At 43.8% G+C, this 22,474-nt stretch overlaps 1 long non-coding RNA gene across 1 annotated transcript in view; it reads left to right on the top strand.

Moving 5' to 3' along the window:
• The window catches only part of LOC147822633 (uncharacterized), a 187,668-nt gene extending 166,147 nt beyond the window's left edge, over positions 1–21,521 (top strand). Inside the window, exon 3 of the long non-coding RNA XR_015445451.1 lies at positions 14,365–21,521. This is a non-coding gene — a long non-coding RNA (uncharacterized LOC147822633). The remainder of the gene's footprint in view (positions 1–14,364) is intronic.
• The last annotated feature ends 953 nt before the right edge of the window (positions 21,522–22,474 follow it).

The following is a 22,474-nucleotide window of genomic DNA, read 5'->3' as shown; positions in this document are numbered from 1 at the left end:
CCGCCACTATGCACCAAGCCTGTTCTACAGCTTCATATGTCAGCTTCCCTTTCAGTACAGAAGATAGTCTCTGAGTTGGGTTATTGGGGCAGCACTCATTGCAAAATTCAGCATCAAGGCTGGATATGAGGGAGAAGACTGGGGGAGAACAGTGATCAAAAGGCCCGGAATCCCCACCTTCAACTGGGAGGAGGGTGGCACATTCTACAGAATTTAATTAAACTTAACTCTTCATTCTACTTCTAAATTGTGACATTTTAAATTTTAGGCTAGATGGAAAACATTTTCATTTTTGTGATACAGACTGTCAATCTTTATAGGAAAGAAATCTCCTTCCCTCAGCCTTCCCAAGAACTCTGCAACTGTCCCTTTAATTAGGCACTCATTAATAAACCTATCTTGTTCACAAATCTCCACGCGCTTAGTACAGTAGTTCATTACCACAGGAAGGGGCAATTTAGATTTCCTCAGATAATAGCATCGGCTGCTAATCAAATTAAGGCAGGATGTTCAAAGGTATCTAAAGCTGGAAAAGCTAGTGGTGGATGGAGTAAAGGGGAGAGTCAGGGCAAAAGGATCATCTTTTCCATTATGGTCTCACATCCCAGCCTATAAGGCAGTACTGATGTCAAGCGCCTTGTCTTATTTTCCCTGTGAAAAGATTTTCATTGATTAGAACACTTATATAGAGATAGGGCCTGACAAGTCTTGCCTTCCTTCATGCCTCTACATAGTTGAAAGTTACAACCAGTGGGCCCTCTGAAATGCAATCATTCATTCATTCACACATGCAATCAATATTAATCAAGCTCCTTTTCGATTCTTTTGTGTCATACCCTAGAAAGATGAGGTATGGTCGAAAAACCCAGTGAATGTGCAGATTTACACAATTGTATTACAGTAAAAGACATACCATTTTGCCATGACTTCCCCATATAAAGTATTCCCCCTTTTCAAACACACTTATCCCATCATTCTTGCAACTTTTTCAAGCAGTTCTGGAAGTACTCTTTCATGACTATCTTTAGTTGTGCTGTCATGGCTGCCTCAGTTTCCTGAATTGATTCAAGACATTTATCTTCTATGATCATCTTACTTTGAAAAAGAGCCAGAAGTGGCATGGTGCAAGATCCAGTGAATAAGGAGAATAAGAACGCACTGTACTATTTTTTCAAGCCTGCCTTTTTGTTGGCACTCGATGGCAGCATTCACCATATTCTTTATTACATCACATACAGACCCTCATGAAAGACGACTTCAGGGACTGCTTCAGAAAGTGGCAAGAACAAAGTGAAGTGGTCTATTTTCATGACAATGTGTCTTTTACTGTAATACCTTTTTCTAGATTTAAACATTCATGGTATATTTTGATCCCCTCTTGCAAGGAGGGAGAAGAAAGACACAGAGAAGGCATTCTGAGTCCTGTGCTCTTCAACATGAAGGCATGTGAGCCATTCACCATGCCCATTTCTGAATGCTACCACTGCCTCCAATATACATGCACTTCTCTATTCATCCATTCTTTCGTTCATTTATTTATTCTTTGTTTATTCTTTGCCAGGCATTGTTCTTGGCACTAAAGACACAGCCTTGAACAGAATAAGCATTGTGTCAGGAAGACCAGCTGTGCCTTGTGAGACATATAGGTGCTGGGAAACAGTACAGTAGTGAGGAGATAGACGGAGAGTGGCTAGTGGAAGAGCTGCTCTGCATTCAAAGTGGTTAGAGAAGACCTCAGAGATATTCTTTGAGAAGAAACTGAATTCAAGTCAAGGAAAGAGCCAGAAGACCCGAGGGACATGCACACACACACAATGAAACCCAAACTCTCTAGGGAAAAGCTAGAGCAAAGGTGATCTGACTTCAGAGACCTGGCTGTCACCTCCCACGCCATCCTAGAGCCACAGTGACATCAGAGAAAAACCAAGAGTGCACAAGGACCACAACTTCAATTCAGAGATTGATTCAGGACAGAAGACAGGAGTCACCATACCGTAGCATGCTGCTGGACATTGGAGTCAGATGAGTAAAGTGAACTGACCAAGAGAAGACTGTGGCCCATTTTTGGCAGGGGCAGTCTCTGTGGGTGGAGAAGAAAAACCCTGCTTGTTGTCCATTGAAGAGAGACTGAGATAGGCAAGCGGACACAGAAAATAAGTCTGTAGAGGAGTTTGGTTATGAAAGGGATCAGAGAAGTGGGGTGATACCTGAAGGTGAGCACAGAGCTCAGCAAGGACATTTTTATCAAGATGGGACCTATGACAGAATGTGCATACACTGATTGTAATGGCCCTGGAAAGAAGGAGAAAGCCAATGGTACAGCACAGCAAAAGAATCAGTGCAGGAAGGAGTGACATTTATTTTAGACATTTATCTTAGAGTGTTTCATGCACTCTGTAAGAAGAAAGGCAGAGACTGTGTGGATGATGCAGGTAGGCAGGTAGATTAGGAGGTTTGTGTTCTTCCACTGCCTCTGTTTTCTTAGTGAAATATGAAGTCATATCACCCTGAGATGAGGAGGTGGGAGAGGTAGGAAGAGGTGAGAGAGTCGTTGCTGAGGGTGGACTGACTTGGTGTCTGCGTGTGTAAATTTAAAGTGAGACCTGTTGACACAGTTGTATGATCATTTCCAGCCAGGTTCAGCTGCTTGAGCTGAAAATCGAGTCACTTTTGCAGGCAAGAAAGATGAAAAGAAGAGAAAGCAGAGATCTTAAGGATGTGTGCAAAGGAGTGATGGAAAGGAAAGAGCATGGACTGACTCTAATCTGGACTGGGAATGAAGTGAGTACGCTACAGGTATAATAGAAAAGTGCCAAAGCCAATGGATTGCCAGAACCAATGGCACCAGTATTGGGGTATGCAAGAAAGTGAGATGCAAACAACATGGCGACAGTTACCACGCTGATGGTTACCACAGTGATGGTTACCATGGTGATAGTTGTTTTCTTCAAGAAATCTTGGGATCTGGGTAGTAACACTGAGGCTTGTCATTGTCTTGTCCATGTAGCAGGGTTGGCTGAAGATAAGACATGAAACTAGGAAAGATGAAGTCCTGAGACATTACTGGATAATGTAGGATATTTTAGGAAACCAATGTTGAACAATTACAATGAAGGATGGGGCATAGAAACCAGAATAAGTTGAATCAGGGATAATGAGGTAAATCTAAGGGCAATTCTGTGGTCCAAATTGGAATTGAAATTGGATCCACCACAAGGAATGTGAAGCCAGAAGTGAGTGGGAGTCAGAATGTGTGGAGCAACCCACAGTGCATGAGTTACTAGAATCTTCTGAATTCAATACTATTCTTGCCAGTTCTGTACTCAAGGGTGTCTGCCTCTGAGACTCAGAAACACACTTTCTCCTTGGACAGCAGGTAGGTGTCACTATCCCATGGATGGGAAGCAGTGTGGTGGGGTAGAGTACAGTGGAGCAGCACCAGCTCAATGGGCGTGGGCAGCAGTCACCCTGGGCTGTGTAGCTGGTAGAATACTAAGTATATCTGAGGCTTCCAGTCAGAAAAAAACCATTTCTTCCACTTCTCTGCTAACAAGTATTTTTAGGACAATGAGAAGTTAAGATGACTGGCAAAGAAAGGGTTTCTAAGACCAAGTTTGTCATAAATAATGAATTAATAACTTCAGTTTTGTAAATCTAATCACTTCGAAACAATGTTGGGAAATGCTGTGGTCTAGAATACTGTTCTTCAAATATTAGTGTACATAAGGATGATCTGGCCTGATAATTAGTGTACAAAATCCTGGCCTACTGATTCTGATTTAATGTGTCAGGAACTGGGTCCTTGAATTTCATTCAAACCACCTTCCAGACGACACTGGTTCATGCAGAGATTTGGAGCACACTTTGGGTAGCAATAGCAGAGGTGAGGAGAAATGATGGAAGAGAAAAAGGAATCCAAAATACACACGGTCCAAAGATAGAAAAAAGAGATGGGGAGGTAGAAGACCCTGACCTTGGAACCTGGTCTTTGTGGGAAAGAAACTATTCTTTTGGGATTTAAAGCAAGCTTGGATCACAAAGGCTTTGCATACTATGGGGATAAGTTTGGATCGCTTTCTACCAGCAGTCATTTTTGAGAGAAGTGATGACAGAATGAGAATAATGGTTTAGGAATATTATTTTGGCAGCAGTTTGCAGGAAAGACTAGACTTGTCACAAGAGAGAATATAATGAAGGTTATTACTCACTGGGAAATGGATTATAAAACATCATGAGGCGGAGAGACGGCCAGAGAAACAGGAAAATAAGGTCGAATGTGGGAAAGGGTGGAAAATAATGGGAGGTCTGAGTGAAAGACTAATTGTAAGGACAGAAGTGAGCAAAGAGCCTGCAATGGTTCAGAGGCTTTGTGACCTTGCGAATCTTTTCTCTTTGGGACAGGATTAGAGGGAGATCACTAGAAATATATATTCTTCCATTTGAGCATGAAATGCAGTTTGACGGATTTTTACTTTGAAAAGGAAAAATCAGAGACAAGCATTAAGAAAAGAAGTTAATTTGCAAAGAACTCCTGGCTTATCAAGTAAAAACATTAACAGTTATTGAAAGTTACTAATTTAATAGTCTGTTCATGGTGGGAAATACGGTTCTTACAGGATTTTCATACTGTCCCACACCATGACATACTCCCAGGCATCAGAACAGTGAGCGTCAGAGACGAGCTTGCTTCCTTGGCAGTTTGGAAGGCACAGAACATGCCCAGGGGTGACCTTGTTGGTTTTGGTTCTCTTGGGTCGCCAAGGGTTCTGTTTTGGGCTCTGGTTGTCTTTCAGTTTTGTCTTCTGGGGGTGAGGTAATGCGAATGATGATTCACACCAGTGCAAGAAGTTTTCTTTGCTGCTCTTGGATATTCTTGCTTTAAGTAAAGAGAGAGAAGAGTCTAACTAGGCTGGGAGTCAGGAGAGCTCACCTGAGGACACATCAGGTCATTAACTGTGGCCCTCAGGCCCCTTAGAAAAAGGAAGTTAACTTTAGAAGTCACCGGGAATGCTGTGTGCGTGGAACTGGGAATATAGCATTGTCACTGATATCTAAGTGGGAAGCTTTGTTCCCAACTTATTTATTTTTTCCAGAACCTAACAATCTCCTCATGAACTCTACTCTGCAGTTACTGGGGGGAATGCCAAACTCTTCCATGGGCTCCTTCCTGTCTTCATCCCCTCTCTCCTCTTCTCCCCTTCCTTTCTTTTATTTTCCCTCCCCTTCTCTTTTTCTCCTCTTCCTTTGCTCCTTTTCTCCTCTTCCTTTCCCTTCATTTCTCTCCATCCCCATTCCCTACTCTTTCTCCCTTCCCTGCTCCATAGATACCTGCCCGTTTTCTCTCTTGTCTCTCCCCTCTGCACAAAAATAATAGACATTCACCTCTGTATGTGCCCCAAGAAGCCCTCTCATCTCTAAAGTTGTCCTTGATAAACCTCCACCAGCAGGTGAAACATCAGCATTCATTCTCACCCTTCTGTACACAGACATCACCTACAGGAGCCCTTTGTGACCATGCATGGGATGCCCAAGAAGCTGGTGCTGCCTTAGCATTAGCAAATTCCTCAGGTGCTCACAGTCATTGCTACAGTGTTGCAAAGCAAGTGGGAAGTCCTGCATGAGCTGTACTCAGGGGGGCAGACAGCTGAGTCTCTGCAGTCACGGCTGGGACATGATGAACCTCTGCACTCTTCTGGAGAGAAGAAGCAAGTCCTAAGCTCCATGCCACTATGCAACCAAAAGCCACCTCTTTCTGATTTCTCAGTGTGTCCCCAGTCACAAAATAAGATTGAATTAAGATTCCCTTCTCACTCCAGAATGATGGCTTTCTAAGTAGAAGACATTGTGGAGCAGAGGAAAGAGAACAATGTAAACTAAAATACTGCCTGGTTTTACCCAGGGTTAATGTGACTCCTAAATGAACAAAAAGTTGAGACATATACCTGACATTCCTGTTCAACTACTGATAATGCCCTGTCTACTTTCAGAAGTGTTAACATTTGGAACAAAACATATACAGTCCTGCCTTGACCAACCGTGGGCTTTTCCCAGTCTGGTTTTTACCTCCTTAGCTGTAGTCATTCAAATCCATCCCACCCCACTGGGCTGAGACACATGCATACAAAGCAGCCAGAATGCATTGCGGAGCAGCAGCATTCATCCCAAGTGGAGAATCTCTAGTGCATCCTTGCAACCTGAACTTAACATTTGGAGAGCTGACACTGACCTTTAGCTGTTGGCCTCAGGGTACCACATGCTCTAAATATATTCAAAGCAAAAATGCCTAGCTCTGTGAGGCCACGAAGGATGCAACCAGCTTCCAATAAAAAATGCTTAAAGCAGAAAGTAGAGTAAAGGTTTCCAACCCCAGGTATTGCTGCACAAAAGCTTGATGAATGTTTGGGGCTTTTTTACTCCAGACATTTGTGACCAACTTACAACACTGACTGTCATCCATAAGACTGCAAGCTACAAGGTGCAAATTCCCCATCCTGCAGCGAGAGACACTGTATTCGGTCTCGCCACTGGTCAGTGGACAGGCATCCTCCCTGCTGTTTCTCACTCCACAGAATTCTTTCCCCCAATAGGACAATAATTTCCTCATCGAGGCTCTGCTAGAACTCCAGTTTATGAGATCTTGGGGGCTCGGAGCAGCCATCTGCCATCCCAAACAGCCTACATTTTCATCTTCAGCTGAGGCTCTACAGCCGCTTTTCAAGCAAGTGTTATTGCAACCATTTTATAAAACGCAGACAGGGACAGCTCCCTGGGGCGTCTTTGGAGTGGCCAAGTGGGCCATCTTCTCAGCAGGCCACTTATAAGTGTCCTCTTTTCCACTCTCTGCCCACCTGTGACAAGAGCCAGCCTTGGAAGGACAAAGAGCCCAGGGCCTGCAAACCATAGCTAAGGGGATGGCAGGGGGCAGGCTGAATAGCAGCCCCCCCGAGATATGTCCACACGCTAATTTCTAGGGCTGCGAGCATTTCTGTCTAGGACAAAGGGGTTTGCAGATGTGCTGAGCTGAAGCTGTGGATCTGGAGATGGGGAGATGATCTTGGGCTGTCCAGCGGGGTCTGGATACATAGTCACATGTACCCAGAAAGAGGGAAACAGATTTCACACGAAAGAAGAGAAGGCTGCAGGTGGTGGCACATGCCTGTAATCCTATCTTCTTCAGCTCAGGTAGGAGGATTGCAAGTTTGGGTCCAGCCTGGATAATTTAGCCAGATCATGTCTCAAAATTTAAAAAGAGCTAGTATGTAGCTCAGCATGAAGGCTCTGAGTTCAATCTTTAGTACAGAAGAAGAAGAAAAAAAAAGAAGAGAAGGGAGAGGGCCGGGGGGGAGGGGGAGGGCCAGGGGGAGGGGAGGGGGAGGGAGAGGCAACAGCTAATGTGACCACAGAAGCAGAGACTGGAGTGCTGTGTGATCACAGCTGTAAGCTAAGGAATGCCCAGGACCACTAGAAGCTGGAAAAGACCAGGAGCAGAGGCAAGGAGCAAATATTCCCCTAGACCAGGTGAGGAAGTACAGCCCTGTGTTGAATGGATAGCAACCCAATGACCTCGGCTTTGGAATTGTTGCCTCCCTAAGAGGATAAACGCGTTGCTTTGAATCACCAGTCTGTGAAGATTTGTCATGAAAACAGTGGGCCCAAGATCAGCAGTCACTGCATCCAGAGAGTCAGGAAGGGGCTGGGAGCCATAGGAGAGGAAGCTGGAGCCAGCTGTGGTCAGACAGACTGGCTTCACTCAAGGGCTGCAGGCCCCATTCCTGTTGAGGAATGCATAGCCTCCATCCCAATGTTTTGAAAAGAAAGCAGCAATATCCAACTTTTAGCACTGTGGTGAGAAATACAAAAGTTAACAAAATGAAAAATGTCTCATGTATGGTGAGTGGTTATTAAATGGTAATGGCTGAGATGTATGGAAAATACACTTATTTTAAGAGGTCACTGGTACAATCCATCTTAGAGAGAGAAGTAATTTTGCTCAGAAAAATACTCTGACGCCTTCTTTGGATGTCACCAGCAAAGATATCTCCTGTTTTAGGTTTCATCTTCTTCCCTGCCCGCCATCTGCTCTACACGAATACAAAGGCTTAGAATAAAAACATGGAAAACTCAACTCCTCAGCCCAATGAGGATGGTAGAAGTTAAAGTTTTCAAACATGAGGGAAAGTTCTGGGTTTCACTGCATTCCACAAAAACACATACTCAGGTCCTAATCCCTAGTAGCTGCGATGGTGGCCTTAGAGGAAAGTAGGGACTTGGGGGGTGAAACTGTGTCAGATGAGGGTGGGCCCGATCCAGTGACCTGCATCCTTAGTGGGAAAACGGAAATCTGGGCCCACAGGGGAAGGAGGGCCTGAGGACAGAGGAGATTAACAGGGAGAGCACGGTGGTGACAGAGACCTGTAAGCCATGGGACACTGAGGACTCATGGCCACCCCGGGGGCCAGAAGAGCAAGGCAGGACTCTCCCTGTAGGAAAGTTGAATCCACCATGATTTTGAATTTTTAACCTCCACCCCAGGCAGACAAAATAGCTGGCTGCTGCTTCCTGCTGCCCAGCTTGTGGTAATTTGTTGCAGCGATGTTAGGAAATAATGCAGGCAGTGGGCTCTCTAGGAGGAAACAGAAGACAGACAAGAAAGGGCCCTTCCAAAATAGGCCTGCACTGTCAAACCCATGGAGCATTTGGCTTAGAAGAACTTCCTGCTGGTCGAAGCAGCTGGGAATTCTTCTTATTTTTTTATTTAGGAGTTTTGATTTTATTTTTTTCTTTTTCATTAAGTTTATTGGTACATTTTAGGTATAAAATACAGTTGCATTCATCTTTGGTATCTTATACCTTTACATGATGTATCTTAGTTCTTATTTTTTCCCCATTCCCCTGCCCTCCCTTCACCTCCTCCACCCTTCCCTATTTACAGAGACTTTGTTTCCATTTTTTCCTTGATTCTTAATGGATTTATTGTAACCCCCACTCTTCCTCAGGAGATGTGGTCCATGACTTCAGTGGGTGCCTGAGACCATGAACAGTGCTGAACTCCATACATGCACTGTCTTCTCCCCCACGTGCATGTTTGCTTTATCACACACTGTGGCTGCAATGTTTGCTGTTTGAGCCACAATAGCAAAACTAACAAGAATTTCTTTTGCTTTCTTCACAATTTCATAAATAGAAGGTTTATTCTTGTCATAGATTTAGCAACCTCAGCATCTGATCCCCCCCCCCCCCCTTCTTTAGTAAGATGAGAGCTTTTACTTTTTGGTTAAAGGAAGCACTTGCTGGCCACAACCAAATGGCCAGGATCAGCTCTCATGTTCTTTGGGACCACAATTTAGTAAAATAAGAGTCACTTAAACACGAGCATCCTGATACTCTGACAGTTGATCCTGTAACTCAAGTGTCTAGGGGCAAGTAGTACACGCAGTGTAGATATGCTGAACAAAGGGATGACTCACATCCCAGGCGGAGAGTAGTGAGATACTATAAGATTTCATCACACTAGAGCCAATTGTGGTGCCTGACACCTGTACTCCCAGCATTCTAGGAGGCTGAGGCAGGAGGATCCCAAGTTCTAGCTAAGTTCTAGCCCAGTCTGGGCCACTTAGTGACTTGCAAGGCCCTATCTAAAAATACTGTAGCTCAGTGCAAAGAACTTGGGTGTTCGAACCTCCGCACCACACTAAAAAAATTTATTTTTCATCAAACTATTCACAATGGTTCATACTTCAAAACTTATGAATTGCCTATTTCTGGAATTTTTCACCTCATCTTTTTAGGCTATGATTGACTGTGGCAAACAGAAATGGAGAAAAGCAAAAGATTGCATAGGGGAGAACGACTGTGCTCACTTTTAGAAGAGGGGCTTTGAGCAGAGCCTCAGGAAGATCTGCTGAGCTCCTGTTCCAGGAGGACACAGAGCACTCAGATGCCTGCAGGTCCTCCCTGCTCAGGAAAGGTGCCCCTTGAGGCCATTTCCTCATTCCAGGCGGAGGGAAGCGCACACTCAGCAGTGTGATGCAGGACCACACATGAGAGGGATGCGAGGCCAGAGAAGAGGCAGCCAAAGACATAGGAGCTGCCCTGGAGCTCCAGATACTTAGGAACAACACGGGTCAGGAGCAGAGCCACTCGATCAGTCCAGGTGTCCGGCTGTGTAGGCTCCATTCTTAAACACCAATATCTGAGAAAGAACCAAAGCAGGCTCCAAACCACAGCACATGGGACAGGGAGCAGAGTGAGAGTTTGTTTTTTAAATTTATTTAATTTGTTTTTAGTTTTGTTTTTCTAGTACTGAGAATTAAACCCCTCAGGCCTTCGCACTGAGCTGTATCACCAGCCCCTTTTATTTTTATTTTAAGGGGGCCTTGGTAAGTTGCTAAACTGCCTACACTGGGCTAGAACAGGAGTTCCTCTTGCCTCAGCTTCCCAGAGTGCTGGGATTACAAGCAGGCCCCTTGACGCTCAGCTGTGAGCATTTGTTTTCAATGACTCCACCACAGGCATTTCCTTTTAGCCCCTTACTGTCTTAAAAAGTTATGGTGCCAATTAGCCTGATCTAATCAGTACACATAGAATACATGCATTGAAACTACACACTCTACCCCATTAATATGTGCAATTATCTTGTGTCTGCTGAAAATTTAATATATATAGATATAGATATATAGATATATATAGATATCTGGCAGGCTGAGGCAGGAGAATCCCAAATTCAAACTCAGGGTAGGCAATTTAACAATTTAGTGAGTCCCTATCCTAAAATAAAAAATAAAAAAAGGTAGGGGATATAGGTCAGGACAAAGGTCCTGGGTTCAATCCCCAGTATGACAAGAAAGACATATATTGGTATATATGAAGTTGTGGTGCTCCCAGCTGTGGCCTGGTGAAGCCAGCTTGCCCTGCTCAGACATGCCCAGCAGCCTCTCTTCCCTGTGGAAGGCAGTTGCTAGCTCACAAGGGGACGCCAGCTCCTTGCTGTCTTCCTGGGAATTCCCCAGCACCACTCTGAGCCTGGCGCCTGACCTTGGCAGTGCTCAGGAGAACATGAGATCAAAGGAATGAAAGTGCTCCTTTCTGGTACTTCAATCAGGGAAAGAAGCAATTAAAATATGAATTAATCTAAGTGCGATGGAAATGCAGATGTAGAACCGGAGCACACCCATCACCTTGAACCTGCTCTGCACAGCAGAGCTCCGGTGATTAAAGACATTTTCATGCCATTAACAACCTGCTCTCCTAGTGTTAAAAACCCCATGTCAGTCAAAAGCTGCTGGCAGCATCTAGGCGGGCTGCTCTGTCCTCTGGGAAAGCCCTTGACCCTTCAGAGTTCTGAGTGGGGCCAAAACAGAAGGAGACATGGAGGGCCTGGGTGAATGACGGAGAGCAGGATCCCAGCTAAATGGAAAGAGCCCTTGCTGTGTCTCCTCCTGCATGCATCCTCCCAGCCTCCTTGTGCATCAAGTCCTGTGGGCCGAGGACAGGTGACATTGGAAGGATCGAGCCGGAGAGCTGGGCAGAGAGTACAGACATGCCCACTGCTCCAGGATCCTCTCCACCTTTGGTTTCCCCACTGAGTCCTTGAAATAAGAAAGAGCTGCAGCATTTCTTTGGAGAATCTGCTTCTGCTGGTCTGCACTCCCAAGGGTGCTGGGGACCCTCTGCACACAGAGAAGAGTCCGTGAGCTCAGAGGAAGAAGTGCAACCTGGAGGGGGGAGGGGTGTCTGCTGCTAATTCCTTGAGCACTCCATGCTCCAGACTGGAGCAGAAGGTCTTGCTAAGTTGCTATGGGCTATTGTGACCCCTTTGCCTCCGCCTGCAGAGTGCTGGGATCACAGGTATGAGTAACCACCTCTGGATCCTATTTCCGACTGTGCATTTTCTCCTGGATGTTGGCAACATTTGCCCAACTCAGGTTTTACTGGTTGGCATTTGAGGGAACTTATGCTGAATCTCCTTTGTTCCAGGCCAAAGTAAACTCCAGGCTCCCTGCAGCCCCTGGGAACTGTTGGCCCATCCTAGGCTTAACTTGAGGTTTCTCTCTGCCCTTCTTTAACTCTCCAAGGACCTTCCAATTACACTGGACCCAGTGGTAATTCAGAGACTGCAGGAGGGCAAAAAACGAACCCCTCTAGGCTTGGTGTGGCCTTTTGGTCATCTGCATCCTGAGACTGAGTGTTTACCTAGCTTTCTCTCTGGTCCTGCCCTCTCTGGAAGTTCCTGTTTTGACTATGAGCACACAGCTCCATAGGATGCCTAGGATCCAGCCAAGGAGAGTCTCTGACCCCAGGACCTCGTAAGAAAGTGCCTGAAGCTGACTTTTCACACCCTGTTAAGCTGCAAAGGGCAGTACTCATGTCTACAAGGCGTGCCATTCAAACAGTGTAAAAAGACCCAACATTTCCAAATGTCAGCATAACGTACTGGTACTGCGGCATTCTAAGACAAATGAAAAACCTGATGCCTCCCCCATTGCCTTTCTGCCTCTTTTATATTCCAAAATGCACAGAATATGCTGCCATGGTGTGACAGGACAGCCCATGTGTTTCGGGCTACCTCCCTCCTGGCAAATTCATCCTCCTCGTGTCCAGAGGCACAACTTTAGAGGGAGCCTGGCAGGTCTAAGACACCAATGAGCAGTTTCCAGCCTCCTGCTGGTCTTTTACACTCACCCTGCCTTGTATCTAGGATCCCTAGGGAAAAAGAAGCCATTTAGGGAGAAGGCACTGCCAGACACCAACAGGGCTCAGCAAAGAAGCCTCTTCTTTAGTTTGAAGGCTTTTGTTTTTTGCAGTACTGGGGTTTGAACCCAGGGCCTTCACACTGAGCTACATTCACTCATATATCTCTCTATAATATATTATATATATATATATATATATATATATATATATATATATATATATGCTTTTGAGACAGGGGACAGGTTCTCCATAAGTCACCAAGGCTAGACTTGAACTTGCCATCCTCCAGCCTCAGCCTCCCAGTTGTTGGGACTACAGGTGTGCACCACCTGTTTGGCTTCCTCTGAAGTTTTTTTTTTTTTTTTGGTACCGGGGATGGAACTCAGGTCCTTGCACTTTCGAGTCAGGCGGTGGAACCACTGAGCTAAATCCCCAGCCCCTTCCTCTGAAGTTTTAAGCAGGAGTTGTTATGGTTTGCATTCAAGATGTCCCTCAAAGAGCTCATGTGTTAGGAATGGACTCATGGAAGTGACTGAATTTTCAGGGCCCTAACTTCATCGCTGGATTAACCCACTGATGGATTTATAATTTGATAGTGTTACCCAGAGATAATGGACAGTTAGAAAGTGGGGCCTAGTTGAAGGGAGTGGGTCACAGCTGTGAGCTTGGGGAGTATATCTGGTCCTCAGCCCCTTTTTCTCTGGCTCCTTCCCTTAGTCTCTGCTTTCCTACTTCAATGAGGTGAGCAGCTTTGCACCACTGCACTCTTCAGCCAGGATGTTTCTGCCTCACCGCAGGCCCACAACAATGAAGCCAGCTTACCATGGACTGAAGCCTCGGAAACCATGAGCCAAAATAAATCTTTTCTCCTTTAATTGTAATTTAAGTTTTTTTTTTCAAGTACATTTTACAGCAATATAAAGCTGACTAACACAAGGGTAAAGCATCTAAAATTCCTGAGTCTGTTCCAATAGAAAGAAAGAGGACAGCACTGGGATTATGGGCCTTTTTTCTAAATTTTGTGCACCTTATCTCCTCCTATTCCACAGCTCTGCCATATCCGAGCAGGGGATGGGAGAGGAGGGTGCCTCAGCTTAGTCCTCTGCTCACTACACTGAGGTAGTGAGTTCTTCCTCTTCCAATGTTCTTTTTCTATTGTGAAGCAAGAAACTGTGGGGAGCTCAGACAGACCACTCTTAACATGAAGGTAGGAGCAAAAAGTGGCTTTTAATGATGCCAGCCACTCAACAAGTGACTCTTGTCAATCTTGAGAGCCCTGAATAGAAGTTTGTGCTTCCTTATATACCTTTTTTTACATCTACGAAGCTTAATTCCATTGGAGTTTCCCTGGGAATAGAGCAAGCAGGATTTACATGAAGCAAAGCAGAAGAGAGGGGGAGAGCAAAGAGCTCTGGCAGGACTTTCTGAGTCCCTTACGCTCCTTTGGTGACAAATTACAGAAGCTGTCGTGGCTGCTCAGGTACATTCTACAAAGAGCATAGTTACCTAGGTAACCCATAGTTGCCTAATGACACAGTTAACTCACAGTTGTTCAATTCCATATGGATGGGTGGTCTGCTCTCTCAGTGGTGTCGAGCATTAAACTCAGGGTCTTTGCACTGAACTGTATCCTCAACTGTGTTGTTATGTTTTGTTTTGTCTTTTCAATAGGACCTTGCTAAGTTGCCCAGGGTGGACTGGAACTTGGGATACTCCTGCCTCACTCAGCCTTCCCAGAATGCTGGAATTACAAGCATGTACCGGTTGCTTTTTTATTTTTTTATTTTTACCAACTTCCCTATATTGATTGCACCTTGCACAGAACCTCTCCAAAGGCTACCAAGTTCAATGATTATAAGACAGCAAGCTTTCATTACAATCCCAACTCAATTAGTCACACAGATATGTATTATTAGCATGAAGATAATCACTGTGCCTATCTAAAGCCTTGTTATAAAAATTAAATAAGATACCACATATAGTAAGTTTTCAGAAAATGTTAGCTATTATTGTTATTATTGTTGTTATCAGTATCATTATTAGTATTTCTACCATGACCAAACCCCCTTGCTCTGCAATTGATTTCCCATGTACATGTGATTTCCTATCTCTTTTTGTTGTGACTTCTAGGTACAGCACCTCTGATGGTTTGTTTTTTGCAAACAGCACCTCCTGCCACAGTTGTCAGCCTCTCCTGGGTTCCCCCAGCTTTACACCAACACCATACAACCAACACTATAGTATTTGCCTTCTAGAAAATCATGTAGCCTTGAAGTATTTCCTACGGTGCTTTGCTTCTCCCATCATGCTTTGCTCCTCCCATCATCACAGTGGGCATCAGCCTTCAGAAATCACTGCACTTAGATACTTGCTTTGTTTCTTAGTGCCTGGAGCTCTTAGGAAGCTAATTTGCTTCATCGTCAAGGCTGAAGATTTGTTCTCCCAGGTGGGTGACCTCCTTCTCCATGCCACTGAAGGGTGTCAAAATCAAGGATAGAAAATAAATAACATTTTTCTCTTTTCATGACTGTTAAATAGCCAGCAGATGCCACCCCAGCTAAAATGTAAGGACTCAACATTCTGGAAACACAGAGCCAAATGGGCTGAGATCAGTGCAGTTGGGGCTTTGCTTATGACCAGTCAATACTGAGTGCTTAACTTCCAGCTAATTCTTGCAAAATGAGACTGCCACTGTGGCTGACCTGGGCATATGTGTGCAGGGACCCCATGCATACACATGACCCCAGAACGACAGCTTTCCATCATTGGCAAGATAGATGCAGACATAATTGATCTTGCATAGACAAATTCCTTACCTTTTGGTAAACCTTTTGTTACATCTTAGTCAAGTTAAACTGAGCCCTTTCAAGTCAGATTTACAGTCCATAGGATTCCACTTAAAGGAGACAAGCAATTCAATTTCAGGGCAATTTAAAGGGTATTGCATTTAGACACAGGACCAATCCTTTTCAAGACCCTGAAGGTAACAAGAAATCTTCCTCTTCTCATTTGCTCGGAAGCAGTTGTAGTTCATTCCACAGCGGCCAAGCAGCTCTGGAACACTGCAAGGGGCTCAGAGTTGTAGATTTTATGACCCATGTTCATTGACTGGGCAGTGACCAAAAGGAAGAAGGGACAGCACAGAAGGCAAAGCTTGCCCAGGGCATGCAAGGTCTCTGTAAGATTTAAGAAGAAGTGCTTAGTCCGGGTGCACAAATCATTATAAGGCATCTCTTATCCTTGCTGCAGCCCTGCACAGGCTTCAGACTCTAGACTTGAGCACTGGATAAATTTTTATTGCAGCTCAGCACTGGAACAAGCTCCCTTGGGAAGGATGCAACCTGCGTAGCTATACATGGCAGCCCTTGGAAGAGTGATCCCAGGAAATTTACATACACATATGACTTTCATCAATGCTCACCACACTAGGAAGTTTTATTTACTGTCCTCATTTCACAAATACCAGGGACTGAGAGAGATGATACACCATGTTCCTACAAATGTAGGTTGAGCTGGGATTCTAAAACAAGTCTATCTGATTTTAAGAATCAAGCTCTCTCTTAAATCACCATGAAATGTGAGTTCAGTTCAAGGGGTTAAAATTTTCTCCAGGAGTAAAGAAAGAACTAGGAAGTTCTGAGCCTCAAAACTTTGAAGGCAATATCAGAAGGGGGGGGCAGTTTCTCAGGGGTTCAGCTCCTGCTCCAAGGACCCCAACAATGAGAGGCCCTACAGTGTGGTTTGTCTGCAAATTTGGGTCTTACAGCAAGCTGAAGCCCCCACCTATTGACCCAAAAGAAAGACAAGACCAGGATCTAACTCAGTAGTCACAGGTCCCTGCTCTACAGGACCAAGAGGCAGAACCAGAAAGAGAGGGAGCTAAAGAATGTGCTCCCACCACCATCACCTCTCCATTGTGCACCGAGAACATGCAACTGTCTTTCAGGGCTGCAAGAATCAAAAGATGAGGCCAGTGAAATGAAGGAATACATATGTTGCATTTTTAACAAAGTGAAATGGATCTCATTTATAGGATTGTCTTTATGCTGAGATAAACCCCTATTACTGCTTGCTTTTTAAAAGAACCCTTTATTAAAGAAGTTAATAGTGTGTGAGTGTGTCTCTGTGTGTGTCTGTGTGTGTGGGCAAGTAGGTGTTTGAATTGATAGCTACATCATCCCAACATTATGGAAATCTTTGTCGTAGACCTGGAAAACTAACATTTACTGTCAGCCCTATCATTTCATACATGTGGTAACACTGCAAGATAAGCATCTCTGATTCAAGATATGCTATTTCTCAAGGAATCCATGTATCTTGTCCAATTTTCCCCATCTAGAAAGTTGAAGATTCAAACATGAGTCTCTAGTGCCAGAATGACAGGGTGTTTTGGGATTGTTTGCTTTTCACTTTCCCACATTGTTTAATTCCTTTTCTTCCTGTGGTTCCACAGAGAGGGACTTAGGAACTTTTTGGAAATTGAATATCATCACTAAAATCCCATTAGTCTCTTCCTTTGGCTTTCAAAATTGTAAATCCATACAACATATTGGACTCAGCTGGATGGATGCCTGAAGTCTATAATCCAATGCAACCAAAAGAGAGGTGCTGGAAAATTTAAACCTCATTCCTCAAGCTTTTTGGTTTACTTAGAACAGATTTTCTTAGAAATTTTTGGACCCAGTATTATGGTATTATGGCCAGTATTATGCTTTAGATAAAAAAGCCACACACACCCCCCCAGCCTCATGTGTGTAGAAGGTGATTGGATCATGGGGACACTATAGTCATCTGCTGATTTGTCCATTGATGAGTTCATAGCTGAATATGGTGTTAGGAGGTGGGGTCTGGTTGGAAGTAGTCACTAGGGGGTGACCTGGAAGGGTGTATGCTTGGCCCAGGGTCTCCCTTCTCTCTCTGCTTTCTGGTTGCCTTGGGTGGGTCACCTTTTCTCTGCCATGACCCTCTGCCATGCTATCCCTGTCTTGGAGCCAGCTCACCATGGACTGAAACCATGAACCAAAATAAACCTTGCCTTTATGCTGTTGCTTTGGATATTGTGTCCCAGCAACAGGAAACTGACTAACACCTAAGGGATTTTTTTCTTGTTTTATAGACTCTTATATTGTACTTCTATATCTAAACCATAATAAATACTCAAAAGTATTTGATGAACCAGTGAGTAAATAAATGAATCAACACAAAGTCATTTGGAACATGAGTGATGGAACACATGAACATGCCAAGAACACATGCATGGAGTCACATGGACAGCACAGAGTATAGGAGTTACAGGTTCATCCATTTCCCACAGCCTATCCATGATACGCAATGGCCGAGACCAGTTTCTTGTGCAGAAATATTCTTCAAAATTTTCTGTGATGAGCAAAGCCAAGGCCTTTGGCTCTAGGCTCTTCCTTCCATGCTGCTAGGCAAGTAGACAGTGTGAAGCCTTCAGCACTTTGCTTTACTCTTCAATCTCAATGTTTCAAGACCTTTCTGTATCTGAGAGGGTAAAAACAGGACTAATGACCATCACACAATGAGACTGTCTAGTTTACCAGGCACTGTGTTAGGTATTTTACATATAATTGATCTAATTTCATGGTAACCTGCCAAGTGATATATATTATTCTCACTTTTCACATGATGGAGTTGAGTCCCAGAGAGGTTAGTTTACCATTCTGTGGCCACAAGGGATGGTAATGTCTCTGTCAGGATTTGGACACTTGGTCTACACCAATCCAAACCCATTGCTTTTCCTAGTGTGGCTGATGCCCTTGCTACATGCAAAAGCCCCAGCAATTTTGAAATGGTATGTCATCAAGCAATGGAAATGTCTTCAGTCCAAATGCACATCCCAACATGGTCATCCATATCAATCATAAATAAATAGCCAAACAAAGAAAGTATGCATAAAGTTTGGACTTTGCTCTTCTATTTCCTGAATTTAAAATATGTTTTTGCTTATGTTTTTCTTCACATTCCTGTAGACAATGGCAGCCTGTTTTAGCTGTGCTGTGGGCCCAAGTAAAGAGGATTGCCATGGTTTAGAAACCTGGCTGTGGGACACATTAGTCCCAGGTGACATGAATCAGACCTGGTGAGTCCACTTGGGGGGGGGGGCTGACCCTAATCCTAATCACTCAAAGTAAAGCAGTGAACTCAGAGCTAGTGGCCCAGGAGTTCCAAACCAGGGTGGGGATTGAGTGGCATTGGTGATCTTGGCAGAGTTAACAAAGGAATCTTTTTGATCTGCGCTTTAAATTCTTGTTCACAGAAAGGAAGTTAGTAACAGGGAAATGGAAGATCAGGGCCCCAGGGAAGGTGACTAGAATAGGATGAGAGCTTCATTCCTAACCAAACTTGCTATGGGTTAGATTTGGTTTGTCCCTAAAGAATTCATATATTGGAGTCTGATCCTCCAAGTGGTGATATTGGGAGGTGAGACCATTAAGATGTAGAGCCTAATGAGAGGTTCTTAGGTCATTGGAGAAGCTGTTCTCAGAGGGACTAGGGTAATTCTCTCATGGCATCCTCAGTTGGTTCTCATGAGATTGAGTCATTATAAAAACAAGGCTGACTCTTGAATCTATCTCTGGCTTTCAGTCTTGCAATGTGATTTCTTGCTCTTGCAACATCATCTGCCATGAGATCCTCACCAGAGCTGAACTGACGCTAATACCATGCCTCTGGGCCTCCAGAACTGGGAGCAAAATAGACCCCTTTTTATAAAGTTACCGAGCCTTAAGTATTTTCATTATGGTAATGAAAATAAACTAACACAAGATCTAACATAAAAGAAAACTTATGGTGTTGGGGTAAACCTGATGAGCTTTTTAGGATAACTAAAAATTGGTGAGCTCCTGGCTCCCCAGCCCAATGACAGATTATAAAGGGCTGTGAGAGCACTCCATTTACTGTAGTCAGGCAACCTAAGGTGTGAGCTGTTTTTGTCTGAACTGGTCAAGAATGGAGCCAGGTTATGGATTGGGATTCTGGTTCCCAGGAACCTCAGTAAAAGCAGAGCTTGGGGCAGGCAGAGGCAGACAGACATTGGCGCTCATCTGAGCCTTCGCACCACGTGACACCAGGGAACACCATTCTTGCTGGACTCCATGCACATGCAATGCAGAAGAGGAAGGTTATTGAAATATGAAAGCACAGATGACTAAAAGATGAGCTCCTCCCACCTGAGCATATTTGATTTCAAGACCCAAAAAATCCAGAGCCAGTTGCTACCAGTGCGTGACAAACAGCCAAAGCGTCATGGCACTGGGCTCTAATGTGCTTTGTGAAAAGTGCAGTCTCCTGGCAGCAATTCTTTCATTTGAGAAGAAAAATAAAATTCACTGGAGACACAAAACAAATCCCCAACCAAGATTTGGGTTCAGACCTGAGTGGATATGATTACCGATTTTAAAAAAATATTATTGTGAAAAATTTCAAACACACAAATGTAAACAAAATTGTATAGTGATGTAGTGCATCTCATTAGCAACCATCGACCTTCTGCAAACTCATTTCATCCATCCCACTCACTGTATGATTATTGCAATTTTGAAACACTCTTTTCTCTGTGTCTTCAACATGCATCCCAGTGGAGACATTCCAATGGAGACAACTGGCTCATGTTTAAAACAGAGATAATTATTTGTAGTTTAAAGAGCAAGGGCTTTGTGAACAATACAGTCTGCTCATTAAATGTAAAGAGATGCAATTTCAAATTATGTGTATGCAGAGGAGGAAGGCCATCCACCAATGCAACACCTAGACCGAGGTGAGCTTCCTTTCATTCTGGCAGCTCTGTCTCCCCAGAAGCTGTTGAATCAAGCTGTATTCCCTGAAGTACTTGGGTCTTTTATATTAGTTTCACTAGGGTAGTTCTGGTTCTTACTTGTAGCAGAGCTTGGTAAATGAGAGGCCACCTGAGAAGCAATTAAACTAAACCAGAAAATCTTTCCCTTTCATTTCATCTTGTCCTTAAATAGTTTACACATCAATTGAACTGGGAAGAACTCATGGTGGTTTATGGTGATTGCTCCAGTAGGGGTCAGTGCCTAATGGGTCCAGTACTTATCTGTGACCCCCAACAAGATGGCTGTAAATGAGCAGATAAGAGGGCCAAGGGACTCCTTCTCAAAGATGCCCACAGAAACAAGAGAACAGGAGCCAAAGGAGGTACAGAGATGGAAAAGTAGAAGCTGATGAAGTTCAGTAGGTGGAAACTTCCAATATTTTGGGAGAAAAATGGTTAGAAAAATGAGACGTTTATTCTAAATGGTGGGTAAATTACTAAATACCTATTCCATGTGCTTTTTCTTCTGGGACCACACTTACTCTTCTGGCTTTATAATAGCTCATAAACTCATGGTTCCCATCAAGTGAATCATTTTACATGGATCTCTCAAATTATTAGAGAATATATGTGTTGGCAGGGTTCATTTGCTACTCCAAATCTGGTACCTTGGCATATTAAATACATATTAAATACATCTGTCTGAAGGAATTTGAGAAATAATAGGTACAGGAAGTACTTCCTTGGGCTGGGGATGAAGCTCAGTGGCACTGTGCCTGGCTGGCAAGTGCAAGGTCCTGAGTTCGATCCCTGGTACCAAAAAAAAAGGAAGCACTTCCTCTGAAGCAAGTCACAAGACACCCATGTGAGAGATGCCCTCCCTGTATCCAAAGACAGAGGACACCATGAAGGGTCTGAAGCCACAGGCCTGGCTAAGTTCTTCCACAATATGCTCCTCTAACTAGCACCCCTTTTGTTCTGTTGCCTTTCCCTATGACTCTCCCTTCTTCATCAAATGTAGTATAAAAACATTCAGGTTTATTTGTTTCTTTTATCTTCATTTCCTTATAAAGACTCTTGGAAAATGTATATTAAATAAATGTGTATGCTTCAGTCTTACTAATCTGTCTTTTGTTACAGGGACCCCAGCTGAGAACTTAAAAGAGCAAGAGATGTTTTTCCTCCACAGTGTGAATGAGAGTCTAGTGGAATGGTACAATGGGGCATACTTAAATATACCATTACAGCAATGGACTAAAAAGAAGAAAAACAAACAAACAAACTTAGCAAAAGTGCATTTCCAAGATAAATAGATAAAATCATGGAGACATATCCAATGACATCATCAAATGCTCAGTAAATGACAAATTAGAAATCTGTTTTTCCCTATGTAAACCAGGCCTTTTCTATGATCATGTTGCCTAACAAACAAGTCACATTGGATGGTAGCAACACACATTTAATTTGAACTTGTGGGCTGAAATTGGCTATAGTTCACTGATTTTTGCTGGGCTCAGCTGCGCTAAGATGGATGTGGGTCTATTCCTTGTATTTTCATTCCAAGACCCAATCTTAGGAGCAAAAGTGGCCTGGGACACATTTTTCTCCTTATAGACCGAAGAAGCTTAACACAGCTGCAAGAAATTTGTGAACTTCAACTCTCAGGTGGAATTAGCACCAATCACTTCTACCCATATTCTAAATATCAAAGCAAAGTACATAGCCAAGTCCAAAGATGAACAGAGACACATACAATAGTCACTCCATCGTCTGTAGTTTCGCTTTCTGTGGTTTGTTAGCCAGAGTCAACCACAGTCCAAAAATATCAATGGAAAATTCCAGAAATAAGCATTTCAAAGGTTTTAAAATGCATACTGTTTTAAGTAGGGTGATAAAATCTTGCACTTTCCTGTTCAATCCTGCCTAGACTAGGACTCATCCCTTTAATCTTGCATATCCACACTTCACAGGCTTCCCTCTCAT

This window comes from Heterocephalus glaber, unplaced genomic scaffold (genome assembly GCF_053883595.1).
Source record: "Heterocephalus glaber isolate CG9 unplaced genomic scaffold, H.glaber_assembly_v1.0 deba00001610, whole genome shotgun sequence".
Classification (NCBI taxonomy): Eukaryota; Metazoa; Chordata; class Mammalia; order Rodentia; family Bathyergidae; genus Heterocephalus; species Heterocephalus glaber.
This window is presented reverse-complemented; position numbering and strand designations above follow the sequence as displayed.